Source organism: Mya arenaria, chromosome 9 (genome assembly GCF_026914265.1).
Source record: "Mya arenaria isolate MELC-2E11 chromosome 9, ASM2691426v1".
Taxonomy (NCBI): domain Eukaryota; kingdom Metazoa; phylum Mollusca; class Bivalvia; order Myida; family Myidae; genus Mya; species Mya arenaria.
In genome coordinates this window covers 50675118-50690274 of record NC_069130.1, presented here as the reverse complement: position 1 = coordinate 50690274, position 15157 = coordinate 50675118, and positions in this window count along the sequence as shown.

Below are 15157 nucleotides of genomic sequence, written 5' to 3'. Positions count from 1 at the left end.
TGTCCTAGTCCTAGTGCTAAGAATTTACATTGTGTTTTATTAGATACGACAGATAATAGTCCTACATAAAAATATATAGAAACAACAGAAATAAATATATCAATCGATTCCAGGTCCCTTGATATTTTATAGTATCTATGTATTATTTTATCTCTAAAGCAACGCAGATATTGACAAGTTTGTTAATCATGGTTAATGATCCCTCTGAGGCATCTCTTACCCACATGGAGGCTTTAAATAAGATATATTCCTGCGAATCTGACTGGCCTGTGGAATGTTATCATGAGAAAAATGAGTCGTTACTGGATCTAGATCGACAAAACAATTTCAGCATTCACTGATCTTCATGCTGGATGTTAGGTTCTTCCAGTTGACAATGACACTTTTATTTCTTATCAATGATATTCAATAAGTGCTTAAATCAAAATGTTTGTAAAACAATTTTGTAAAACAGATTAATTTGAACTGACTGTTTTGGTCAAAGGCGGACACATTACTCCATTCAATTGGACTATGAAAATAGAAACAAAAATTATTCAATAGTTTATTATCGCATGCGTTACGCCCAGAGTGAGAGGGGGGAGGACTGTGTATGCATTTCTGATAAAAGTTTTACTTCGGTCAAAACCTCCGAGTCTTTCGGGATTTTTTTCTAAAACCTTATGTGGTTTACACCATTTGCCAGAATATATTTAAAGTGCAATACTTGATTGATAAAAACCGTATATTCAAGACATAAAATAATTTAATTCAATATGTATTTATTTATTTTTAGGGTCTGACAGGCGAGATGTCTGAAAGCATTCACAGCGTTCGCTGATGCAGACAAACGACTCAAGGAAGTTTATACAAAAACATATCAGATAGATGTTGTTGATCTAAAATCTCAACAATAAAAGAACCGGCAACGGTTACCGTTATGGTGATGCTATCCCTGGTTTCTTTTTGCGGAACATTCGGAAATTCACTCGTTCTTTACATCTACTCGCATAAGAAAGAAAAGTCGACCGCAGGCATATTCATCATGGGCTTTGCAGGAACTGACATATAAATATGTTTGTATGTTATTCCTTTTTCAGAGGCTGTCGTATTCCTAAATTAAATGGTTTGTCATGATGTTGCCTGCAATCTATACAAATCATATGTTTTATTAATGTCACAACCGCCTCGTCCATAGTGGTGGCAATCGCAATTAACAGGTACATTTGCATCTGCCATTAGGTTTTACATGTGTTCAATATACTTCATGCAAAATCATGCTGATTGCTTCTACATTTGAAGTTATCACATCTCTGCCACACGGTGTTTACTCCTACGAGCTGAGTGCATCTGATACAGTCCTTGCTAGCCGAAGTGAAACTATGATTTTTACCGAACCTATATCCAAAACGACACATTTCTTGCTGGTAAGATTGCTGGTAAGAACCATGTGAGTACAAATTGCTCACAGGAATTAGGAATACTGGATGTTGGGAGGATCATGGATATAACAAGAACTAAACCAACAGGCACTCAGGATAAAACCTATTCTAAATAGGGAAATGTTTCATAATAATTCGAAAAAAGGAAGCTAGTTTTATATTGGTATTTATTTAAAATGTTCTTCATTTGACATATATTTAGAGATGCATTTAAAAATCACGGACGGTATTACAAAGTGTGTACAGATTTAGTTTTATTTCATGAAGGAACATCGTAGGTCGAATTAAATGCTAACAAAAAGTCTGCAATTCAAGCAAGTGACACTTTCCAAATATGTTGCACAAATAAGGATTGCAGGTGTCGTAAAAACAGACGGGAATGTAAATAAATTTTTCTTATTATCATTCACTAACAGGTATTTCGACATGACCTAAATGTCTGCACGGGAAAATTATTGTTATTTGTTAATAATAATATTATGAACAAATGTAATGATAAGAGAAATATAATTTGACTTCATGTTGAGTTATCGAACAATAACACTACGGTTACTGCCGTGACTCACGTTAATCCTCACAGTGACCGGCGGAGAGATCCAAATCTTGAAAATGATGGAATTACGATGATAACGTCGAAACGACAGAGCAGATGCAGCAATGATACCAAAGCCATGGAAGTGGCCGTCGGCAATACCAATTAAGATGAAAACGTTATTAGCCAATATTCGGACAGTTGTCATTTTGTGTGTTGTTACCGTTGTTTTTTTTCTGGTTGCGTTTTTGCCTGGTGGGCTTTTGGGATTTCAGCGATAGAGTTTAACGCCGTGATGCTCTGCATGCAGTTTGTATAACCAATCTGCAAATCGTTGCATTTACGCATCCATGAATAAGTCATTTAGACACGGCCTTGGAAAAGTTGTCAAGTGTCAGAGTTTGCCTATAGTAAGTTGAACATCCTACAAATTATTCAGCACTTGTTTTTTATATAACAATAATGTAATATAAAACAATGAAATAAAAAACAATAATGAATATTTAATATTGTAATATTTAAAATTTCAATACAATATCAATGAATGTCATATGAATATTGTGCTTAGAGCAAACCCCGACATGATTTATTTCAATCTCAAAAGATGCCCTTTATACATAATGTTATTATAATAATGAATATCACTCCAGCGTAGTAGGTAATGTTTAAACAAGTTTTATATAATAAATTATCCAAAAAAATCTTCAATCACAACCTGTTTAAAAATAGTAGTTTGGAATGAAAACACTTTGGTTTAGAGTGCTTTACGTTTAAACAAAGTTAAGAGTGTTAACCCGATGCGAAATTTGCATCAGTAAGCAATATTTCAGTATATACTGTTGTTGAACTGATATTTCTGTGTTATGTTAAATATTCATATGACGGTATCGATGGTGCTAAGTCTAATTGATGATAACATATATGTGATGCATTGTAACAGATCATACTACCGCAAAATATGTTCTGACTACTGTCACACTTGAAGCACTACGATGTCAAAGGTCGTTAAAGATTATCACCAGATATCACGGTATATATCTAGAAACTTCACAAAAAGAACCCTTGATCAAACGTAACAAACGGTATTCTTCCATACGTTACCTTGCCTCGGAATAGAATGATTCGATCTGATTCACGGTTTGTAAAAAAAGACTTATTTTTATTTGTTGTATCTATCAATCTAACAAGATGTGTTCTTGTGTATTCAAGCACATGGAATGTACAGCACAGACATAAATAAGGTGATTGCCATCCCGGATGAAACCCGCTAGTGGTCATCCGCCATTATGTTAAGTATTAAATGTCTTATCATTTTAAAGATACGTTTATTTAATCCACGTCGAATAAACAACATCATCCGATATGGAAATGAAATTAATGCTCACTCCAGCCACTACCCGAATAATTTTAAATATGCACAGATGGCACAGTCTATGCTAGATTTAATTCACGAGGGTTGTTTGAGCAATTGGAAAATCAAATTTGATAGTGCTAGAGCTTTTATTTAGTGTAGCAGAACAGGTCATTAAACAATACATTCCATCATGTAGCATGCTAAAAACAGTAATTGTAGATATCGCAGAAATGTTAAATGATACGGATCTGGAGATCATGGCCATTACTCAAAGTGTTGGCAAAAACTGTTTAAAAGATTTGATAGGGCAGCATTAAAATGGATGGGATTTCTAGTTCAAATGACTTTCTGTGAACGTATCTTGTACTTAAATTACTCATCAATGTTGGAGAACAAAGAGCTTGTCATTATTTTATTGAAAATATGACTCATATACTTCAACAATTGTATTTTTCGTGTGAAGAGTGCAAGAGTAATTTTAAGTCTTAGTATATTAATCCTATGCTTTTAACGTCTTCACTCGAACCTTTAATTTATCAAACAAGTTCAATGAAAACAATGCAACAATGTAAAATCGGCATAGCTTCGTTTTGATCGTTTTTGAAAGACAATTTTAATACATTTGATACAAAATAACGTTGAATTTTGAGATTCTGTTTTTGACTTAAATCATTAACGGTCGACATCTAGATTAAATATTCTCGTGTCCTAGTCCTAGTGCTAAGAATTTACATTGTGTTTTATTAGATACGACAGATAATAGTCCTACATAAAAATATATAGAAACAACAGAAATAAATATATCAATCGATTCCAGGTCCCTTGATATTTTATAGTATCTATGTATTATTTTATCTCTAAAGCAACGCAGATATTGACAAGTTTGTTAATCATGGTTAATGATCCCTCTGAGGCATCTCTTACCCACATGGAGGCTTTAAATAAGATATATTCCTGCGAATCTGACTGGCCTGTGGAATGTTATCATGAGAAAAATGAGTCGTTACTGGATCTAGATCGACAAAACAATTTCAGCATTCACTGATCTTCATGCTGGATGTTAGGTTCTTCCAGTTGACAATGACACTTTTATTTCTTATCAATGATATTCAATAAGTGCTTAAATCAAAATGTTTGAAACCAATGTTGCCGGAAAACAAAATTAATACCTATTCAGAAATTTGTTTTACTAGATCAAAGTTTTTTTAAACGATTAATACTTCGTTAGCCATTTCTGGTATATGGTGAAATGTTTCGGTTGAACTCATCAAGTCACTCAACATGTAACACAAGAGCATGTAAAGATTCTTAATAATGACGAACTTGTTTCCCTAGCTTAACTGACGAAAGAGTTCGGATGAGAATATTGGAACAACGTCGTATTTGCTTCATCCTATATAAGCGTGTATACCATACGTCAATCAAAAAGAATTTATAAATCATCAATTATCTTGCCTTGCCGAGTGGCTGACGACCATTCTTCTTCTTGACATATGCATAGGTTACTGATGTAAGTACATTTAGTGTGAAACATTGTCACTGCAATTGAGAAATATGTTTTAATGTACACGAGACAGAAATAAAATCATTGATTTCTTTATAGCTTTTAAAAAGATAAGAAAATGACTTAAAATAATTTGATTTGATAATCGTTGGGCAATAACTGCGTATTTCACTGACCGTACTAATCTTATTGTTTAATTGATGAGCCTTTTCTAATGCAGTTGTATGCTTGTATGTTTTTGCCTCTTGTTCAGCTAGGCCGTTGATGTGTGGCTCTAAACAGGGTTTCAAACAAAATCATTCGTTAAACAGACTTCACCCTTCAATCGGGTCTAATGCCTATTTTTAAATACTAACACGAACATATTAGAACATGTCTTAGACCATCCAGTTGACAAACTTGCATAAAACAATATTCCCTTTTAAATTTATTATTAAGCAATCGAGTTAAGGAATATCCTGTTAACACGTATCGTTGGACAGTAAATATTTTATTGCTACATTACTAGCCCATTTTGGAAGGTACTAAGGGAAACCATGATCAATTTTGGCCGAAGGTCCAAATGGAAGTAAATCGATTAAATATTTGCCAAAAAGATAATATGTGAAATGCAGTAAATATTCACCAGGTTTATTATAAAGCAAAATAGTATGCGGAGATAATTAAATGTTTATGACGTCTTGTATTTCTACTCAATCTGACAAACATTCTCAATGGGCTATTTTATTGTTGTTTTCATTATTGTTCATGTTCCACCACGAAGATAAGTTCAACATTTCGAGGCATTAATGTGATATATACAGGGTAATACTTTTAACGTATTGACCAACAAAAAGGCAAATATTCATTCAGGAACATGAATATCTGTAGGAACTATATCGTAGGACAATGTCAATGTTTGTCAGAAGGCGCTCTATCACAGTAACGTTAGAATGCCCCCGAAAAGCCTCGTTTGTCAGAAAGCCATTCGTATATGGGCATTTATGGACGGTCATCCTTTAGTGTATTACATATGTTCACGCAAACCTTCCCTAACGTGCCATGCAAGTAGGACATTTGAACGCTTACATTTTAATAGAGCACTATTTAACACAAAATGGATAGGTATCAAAAAGATAGTATGGATTTCAATTCAATATGTTGGGCATAATTGAATACGTCTTTGTCTGGACATTTTGCATAGTATTATGTTTTCATTTTTGCCAGGATTTAGCACTGGTTTACTATGTTTAATTATGTAGGTAAACATGTTTACCGTATCGGACTCCTGGTATTCCATATTCACCGCCAGATATGATATTGATTTTATAATAATCCAGATAAGGTCAATGCAATAAAGTAAACTTTAAGTTTTATCTGCTGGTCATGCCCAATCCGACTTTAAAATTAAATTATTATTAAGTTATTAATCGAAAACCGTTGGACAGGCAAATTGTCTAACATATATACGCCTAACAATGCCTCCCTTTGTGGACATAATTATTAAGATAAACGTTTCGTTAAAACAGCTCTAGAACTAAAAAGAACTAAAACATATCAATTATGATAACCGAACCATGCGTCATGCATTCCAAAATATTGGATAAGTGAGCCCACAAATAATATAACATATACAAATAAATAATGATAGTATTTGTTGTAATTATTAAACTAGTATTAATAATAATAATAATAATAATAATAATAATAATAATAATAAAAATAAAAAAAATAAAAATAATAATAATAATAATAATAATAATAATTATATCAATAATAATTACAACAATAATGATAAAAGATTATAATAACATTACAATAATATTTATTCATTTCTGATACTTCCATAATTGATTCGACTTGAACTTTAACAAATGTAAGGCCTTTTTTGTTTTAAAGACCGAAAACTAAATCAAAAGAACGCATATATTAAATTTGGCAAACATTTTGAAAATACATGTTTAAAACAATATGCAGACGTTATTACATACTATGGATACCTCATTGCTTATTTTGGTGGAGAAAGGAATTTGAAAATTGTGCCCTATCGATTAGTAGCGTTTTGCAACCCTAATATCGTAATAAATCTTGTAAAGCTTTATATGTATTTTGTTATTAGCAAAACGTATCCGATAATGTTTGGAATCAATTAAACATATTTTCTCCAACATATGTTTCAAAACTTATTGATCTTTTAACGCATTTCATTATTAGCTAAATGTATCCGATAATGTTTGGAATTAAGTAAATGACTATCTACTGACGTATGTTTCAACCGCATTAGTACCGCCCCTGTGCTAATTTCATCAGCAGGTGCTTGTTAATGTTTATGCCAACATTAATTGATAACAAAGTTTCAGCATTAATGTTATTTGTGTGAGGTATATTGCGGCGTTTTGTGTCTCGTAACTTGTTTGATGTTTGGCTGTTAAAATCATTACTGTTGTTACGATTGGTTTATATATAGCTTCGATTGAATATGAATACATTTAGCACACGATGTTTTGTTTTACCTAGACTTTTCCTTTGAAAGTTAGCCTGTGCTTATACTTACATTGAACTTATAAACTTGTGGTTGATAGTATTGAAAGTAATCTTTATTCTATGCTATTTGCTCATTGATTTTTATTGCTGTTTTACATAGTTCATGTCTATTAGGGTGCGCTTCGTTCCTGCCCTTCTGGCTTTAATTATACCGTTCGTTTATTCTTCGTTTATTCTTCTATATGACTATCTACTGACGTATGTTTCAAACGCATTGGTACCGCCCCTGTGCTTGTTTCATCAGCAGGTGCATGTATATGCCAACACTAATTGATAGCAAAGTTTCAGCATTAGTGTTATTTGTCTGAGGCATATTGTGGCGTTGTGTGTCTTGTAACTTGTTTGATGTTTGGCTGTTAAAATCATCACTGTTGTTCCGATTGGTCTATCTATAGCTTGGCTTGAATATGTTTACATTTTACACATGATGCTTTGTCTTAACTAGACTTTACGTTTGCCAGTTGGCCTTCCCTTAAACTTACATTGAACTTATGAACTTGTGGTCCTTTGGTATCGAAAGTAATCTTTATTCTGTGCCATTTGCAAAGTATTTTTATGGCTTTTTTACATATTTCATGTCTATTGAAGTGTGCATTGTTTCCTGACCTTCTGGTTTTAATTATGCCCTTCGTTTAATCTGCGTTTAATCTCCTCTTGTCTAAAGGCGTGCATTAGCCCAACCGGGGATTTCACAGGCTGTGAATTTGATTTATCTATTTCGTTGCTAATTAATGTTGTCTTCTGAATTAATCCTTATGTGATGATAAGACAATGAGATAAGTAATATAGACACGACCTTACGTATTTAATAATCTTGTAACCATTATCAAAATAGCATTATAGAAACATAAGCATTTTGCGGTTATTTTTTCTGTCCTTTTGTCTGACCTTGGAACAAGGCTTTATATTGCTAATTCACATACTTGTATGTTTGTCTTATTGTTCATGACTTTGTCTGAGCTTTATTTGTGATTATGTTTTTCAATTCATTTTCTTATAAACATATCATGTCTTTTGGGATTTTAACAGCCCAGTATTTGAGTGGTTTGTTTATTGCTATTCGATATGATCTTCGGAAATAACGTGTTGTTGGAAAATATGCCCAACAAAGAGCAGGTTTCAATATCGGTCGGGATATGCATTTAGCCGGTCGAAAACGAAAACATAGCTAAGACAAATATTACATTAATTTACTAATACTTATAAATACCATTACATTATATAACAATTAGAAATTCGCAAACCGAGAGTGTGTTTTTTTATATTTTCAAATCGATGTTGACATTGTTTTAGCTGCTGATGCACTTGTACTTCTTTATTAAAGTGACAGTGGACGCCTGCGAACATTTTGGTGTTAAAACAAAGTTTTTTTCCAAGCTATCACATTAATTGGACTATATAATATCAGTTTTGGAAACGCTCGACGTAAGCAAACATTGCTTTCAGAAAAAGGTTAACAGCCAGTGGGTGTAAAATTATTGAATATTCCTAAGTACTAAGTTTAATGTTTTATTTGGCTTCATTTTGGACTGAGCCAATACCCCTTCTCGACTAGTCCCAGGCTTATGGCCAATTATCACGCATAAGCAAACAATCAGTAAGTGAATGACTGATTTGCAAACTCATTACAAAATATTAAATGTTAATATCATTCATTTCAATACAATTATCTTTTGTCTCGAATTGCCCTCTCAGTAGTGTCAGACCAAGAAAATGATTGATCACATATTTAATTTATATGATATGAGCTTCCTATCATGCGAATTGAAACTGAATCTTATTTACTGAATCGGACTACCGTTCGACAGAAAGGGCACGTACGCACTGTTGAATGTTGAGTATATGTATGTGTTATATATGACATTCATACCGTTGGGTACATTATGTTTTGCATTGTACATGAGACAAACGACATGCCTGGATGTATATGCCTGTCAGACATATTACACAAACACACAAAATACCTAGTGAAAACTATAGTGTACGTGTAATAATCGCCTGGCAGCAAATACAATGCAAATGCGAACTGATGCGAAATATCGAGCCATCCGCCGTATTTCATCGATGTGCCAACCATCTGTGGGAGCACATTATGTGAACAACCTGGTTTATGAAGTTTCTGCAATGTATCCCGAGGAAAACATTACGTTCAGTTCAACCTGAAAGGTGCATTTTTAAAACCCGTTCTGTATACAAAACCAGGCGCAGTCTGATGTGTTACGATGTGTGGTCAGTGAAAAGAGTCCCAAAAAATATGCGTATCTTTTTCAGTATTTGCAACGGTTTGACCATAGAGTGATTGATACCTAGCCAAAAGAGTAATAGCAGACCTTTGAAATAAATTGTCATAGTCAAGAAAGAAAATATCAACTACACTTGTGCCATGAACGTGGTCTGATAATATGCCCTGTTTCAGGTACGAATATACATCGTAACCATCCAGAAGACCAGTATTCTGATAAATGAGTTGCTAAGTAGCAGGTTTGGTCAATTCTAATGCGCTGTTAAATTAAATGATAGCAATAGAGTCACGTTACGATCACAAGGCGATTTACATGTTGTGTAACACATTTTCTCATGCAATGAGTAAAGTTTTGTTTTTTCGCATTTGCACAAAGTAAATGAGTAACTTCAAATTAATGTTAAATTCGTGGCAAAAATGGTTTTACTGCTTTACCTTTTTGAAGAACTGACGAATGCTGAAATTACTATGTGTTAACCTATGGTAAAACTTCCAACATTAATCGCTCGTTCTATTGCTTAAAACAATCAAATTAACAAACAAACAAAAAATAACAACTTGACGTCGTCATGTTAAAGAATTATAAAAGGTTACAAACACAGGAAGTAATTTAAGTACGAAAATATAAGCGCTCCCATGTTTTACCCACTATATATTCAAACGTATATAGCTTATCCACTAGCTCTTTGATATTCATGCCCAGCAAAATAATGGTGGGCGGTCAAGTAGATTTATATTCTCCAAGGCAGATGGTATAAAAAAAATCAAGTAAACAGGTGGACAACTTGAAATGAAATAAAACATATAAGAAACGTAGGTTTGACGTTATATTTATGTTGTGTAGTACAAATTTGGTAGAACGCGTGCCTGTTTGCACCAGGTTGTTGTGGATTATTTGTGTACTGCCTAGCTTGATCCTATACAATCTCTGACATGTTTGTGAGACTACCCAAATATCATTTTAATACTGAGTCACAGTTGTTATTTCTAACGTTGTTCGTTAACCACATTTCGCTACTTATATTTGGTGGTTGATAACTCTCATTATTCTTAGAAAAAGCAAGCTAGATGCTGTAATTGTAAAAATCTTCCACTTAAACGACCAAGCATTACTTTTGGTGTTGATGTCTAATCTTCGTGAGTTGTGTTGTGTGAAATTTTATTTTAGACTATATCTATGCAAATATGAAACACTAGACTACTGTTGAAATAAAATCAATTTATTGAGTCGCTATGCTCGATCGACACTTCCCTCTTCCTTGTTTTTATTAAGAAGTTATTTTTTAATGAAATATGTAAAGACACCAATAATACAAAAATCATTGGTCGCTATTACATTTTACCGTTAAAAAGACAGTGCTAGCAGTATTTGTAGAAATATACATGTACACCTACCCCTACCGCAAATGCTGAACAACATGTAGCATTCAACGACACTTAATTCCGTTTCTGTGGTGAATGACAACATCTCACTTACTACAGAATTGACCAAAAGCTTTACTAGTGCAGTTCTGAGCATCCAACACTTTATTCTTATATGAACATGAGTACAATTGTTTTAAATTTCGCGATTGTTTATAAATACAGTCGTGATCTTGAACCATGACCCTGACGTGTGGAATGATAAATACCCTAATATATAATGGTTTGTTGACTTTTTCGCGTTTATGCAATTTTAAAGCTTTTCGGTTTGAATTGATATCGACCTGTTAAAATGCAATTACTTTGACTTCACAGGTAATAATGGTATCAATAATCCACCAACAACTGACGTTAACAGTCACTCAACGAGATATTTCAATCACTCTGCATGGTAATGACACTGGCCAAGAATATCGGCCAGAAACATACATGTTCACCTACCCCATCCGCAAATGCTGAACAATAAGCAGCATTAAACGACGGAAATTTCCATTTCTTTGGTGAAAGACAACATCTCACTTGCAACAGAAATTAACAAAATATTTGCCGAGGCGGTTCTAAACATTCAACATCTTATTCTTTTATCAGCATGAATTTAATCCATTGAATATGTGGCGATTGTTTGTGAATACACTCATGGTTGAACTTGAACCATGACACTGACTTGCGGAACAATTTACACATGATAGGTGTTTGGTGACTGTTCCACGTTTATGCTATTTTGCTTTTTTTTTCTATTTTGAATTGATATCGAACTGTTAACATAATGCAATTACTTTGACTTAACACGTATGGAGTAAATTTTGACAGTTTTGAGAACTATATTTGTTGATTTTATTGTCTAAAGTTGATGTCATGTAGCTAGAACACAAGGCGACCCGGGTTCGATTCCCGGCCTGGGCGCATGTAAGTTTGGTTAGTGGTCACCAAGCCGGACAAGTGGGTTTTCTCCGGGTACTCCGGTTTCCCCCACAACACAAAACCACATTCTCGCGCAACATCGTGCCAACGAGAGTGATTAATATAAGTTGTAATAGCTTGTTTCACAATCGTTGTAAAATTTAATAAAGTTTAAACTAAGAAGAAATTTGATGCATTTGATACATTGAACTTTGTACAGACAATCTGATAAATATTCATTTAAATTTAAACATATCCTTGCAGTGTAATAATTTGTTTCAAAGATCACCAAAAAGCATTCATTTAAAACGTTACTTGTTTGTGCATTAAAATCCATCAATATCGGTTTTCATTTGTGTTTTAATACTATAGCCTATTGCAGATACTATTGCCAATCGAAAGAATTATGTATCACACTCACATCTTAAAATAATTGTTAAAAATGGATTCATTATCTTTATTGTAGATGGCAATTGAGCATTGTCCGTTTGATTCCGTATTCACATACACCAAAATAATAAATAGTACGAAGGCAAAACCCCAACAATTAATTGATAACGATTTTTCTTGTATGTATCCTATTGTTGTGTATTTATTATGTTGTATTGGGCGTCTCGTTAATTTTTGGAAGGCTTTGTTCCTCAAGTACGCAAGAAACCTCAAAGGTTTCATTGTTTGCTTTTTCCCTATAGTTTCGATCGTTAATGAATCCAAAGCTGAACGTAGATACATAGAAACTTAGTCGTACATGAATTGCCTTTTTTAAAGATCTTTTATCATAACCCAATTAACCTCTTTGTAACTTATATGATCTAAAACTGAACTATTTGTTTTATTATCTTGTAAACACGTTCGAACAAAGTACAAGGTATGTGAACAGTGTAATATTCAACCTTATAATATCAACACATTGCGTTTAATTAACTATCTTTACGGTTTACCTCCTATTCACTTTTTGATGCCATTTCAAAGCCAAATCTCTGTAAACAACCACAGTCGGATATGATTTTAGTGCATTTATTCGGTTGTTGTTGATATGGTTCTTTTTATATTTCTTACAAGCCTTGTAAAACCACCTGCAAGTTTGTTAGATCGTGATTATATAGCAGATCATGAATATGCGGTACCAAGCCCAGCAAACGTAACAAATAAGCGCCATTGATAAAAATCGTTTGAATTCCACGAACATGAATACATTAAGACATTAATGTCTTAATTTTCATATGTATATGTTTGTATGTGATTTCAGTAAAGTATGTTTACAAATGGCTCTTTGCTAAAATGCAATTTGTCAGAACATCAGTTAGGCATCATAGTATAAACATATTGACAATATTATAATCAATTGAGGAAATTAAACATTGTATTACTTCCTACCTATCTTTTTTTTACCCTCAGCTCCAAAAAATAAGTCAATATAGTCAGTCGTCGTCTGGATAATGATGCAATTAAAGTGAATTCCTGCAGAAACTTGGATACAATTTGTATTTTTTAAATACACAAATTGGCGAGTCGCATTTTACAACTACATGTATTTTATTTTGCTAACCAATGGGACCAAATGTGCGTAAAGGTGATCAAGTGTTAGTATATAGACCACAAGAAAAGATAATATTCCTTAAGGAATATAATGTCAGACAATAAAAACAAAGCAGAGACATGTGTTCTATTATCAAGTAGCGTTTTTCGACTTTAAAACCATAAGGATTCTTGATATTTCATGCCTTCGTTATTGAATAAATGTATCCAGTATCGTTTCGAATCAAGTGAATGTTTTTCCAAAATATTAATAACACACTGTGTTTGATTCTACATCAGGCATTTTCATTTACAGACCAACATACGGGGTTTGAATGGCAACAACAGGGAGGATGCGCAGAACAGTCAAGTCTATGGTCTTGACACAGATAAGTAAAGACAATCTGTTTCAACATAATGACGAGAACGACAACAATATGTCTGCAAACTTGTACACAATCAACACTAAGAAAAAGAGTTCTTTAATCGCATTTCTTGCACATAAGAACTCGAACTTAGATGTAGCAGAAAACCAAACAAACACACTAACTGAGCATGTCAAAGAGCTAAACAGGGCACTTAGAACATCATAAACAAGTGTTGGTCAACAAAGTAAGGAAAACATAATTATCTGGGGAACGTATTGTTACACAGAGCAAAGCAAACAAAACACTTTGGGCAAAATTGCGAACTGGATCTGGTATATTCAGACAATGACAGAGTTTGGGGGAAAAGGAAATGGCAGAAAAGAAACACAATGCTCGAGGAGCTACATTAAGCGTTCTTGCCTAATCCAGTGTCTTAATTGGTCTGTTGAAACCAGGAGAAACATACTTAAGAAAAATTAAAGAGGAACTGAAGATGCTGAGTGCTGACAGTGTTATCGACAAGATGTTTCGAGAATATACACCGAATATACACGCTGTAAAACGAATGGATACTTCACAATATTGTGACCTCGAATTAAGAAAGCTATTTAAATTGATAAGCAAAACGAAGATAATTGTAAGTTTTAGGGGGAAACAATTTTCTGTAAACTCTGATTCAGAATGAATTGCTTCCAAATATATATTTATATAGCTATTATTAAGAGTCCTTTTTCCTGCATTTAATCAATATCTTATAACATATGTTGTCAACAAGTATCATTATCTTGATTAAGGTGTCAAAACAGTTTATTGATTAACAAAACATCATTTTGATATAAATCACATTTAAACTTGAGAGCACGGACTTTTTAGACAATTTCAGACTTTTAATTTATCAGCTTTAACTTAACTTGAAAAACATCATTTTTGTTACAAGATATTTTAATTACTTGCGTTACATGGTAAAGTTAGCTTGTGCTACAAGGCTTTCATTTTCAGGACATTAATAACCGTATTGTTAAAGTTGTAATGTAAAACATCCGTCGTAATTTGCATCAATATTTAACTCCAACTTTATGTTAACGGCATAAATCAGGACTGATAGTTTATTTGTATAGAATTATTGTTTAAATTGCGAAGAATTGTAGAATTAAATTCGTTACAAGCTATGAAAGGAACTTTTATACATATTTTACATAAATATATTTATTAGCAAAAATAAGTTTTTGTTAATCTTATCCAACCTGGAAAGCAGGAAAAAGGGAAATCATGGACTTGTATAGCAACGACAGTGCATAAACGTACACTCTGCTAGAACAACCAAATTGTTTTGCAATTGAACTATACGCAACGGTGTGGCGGGTGTTTAAGGT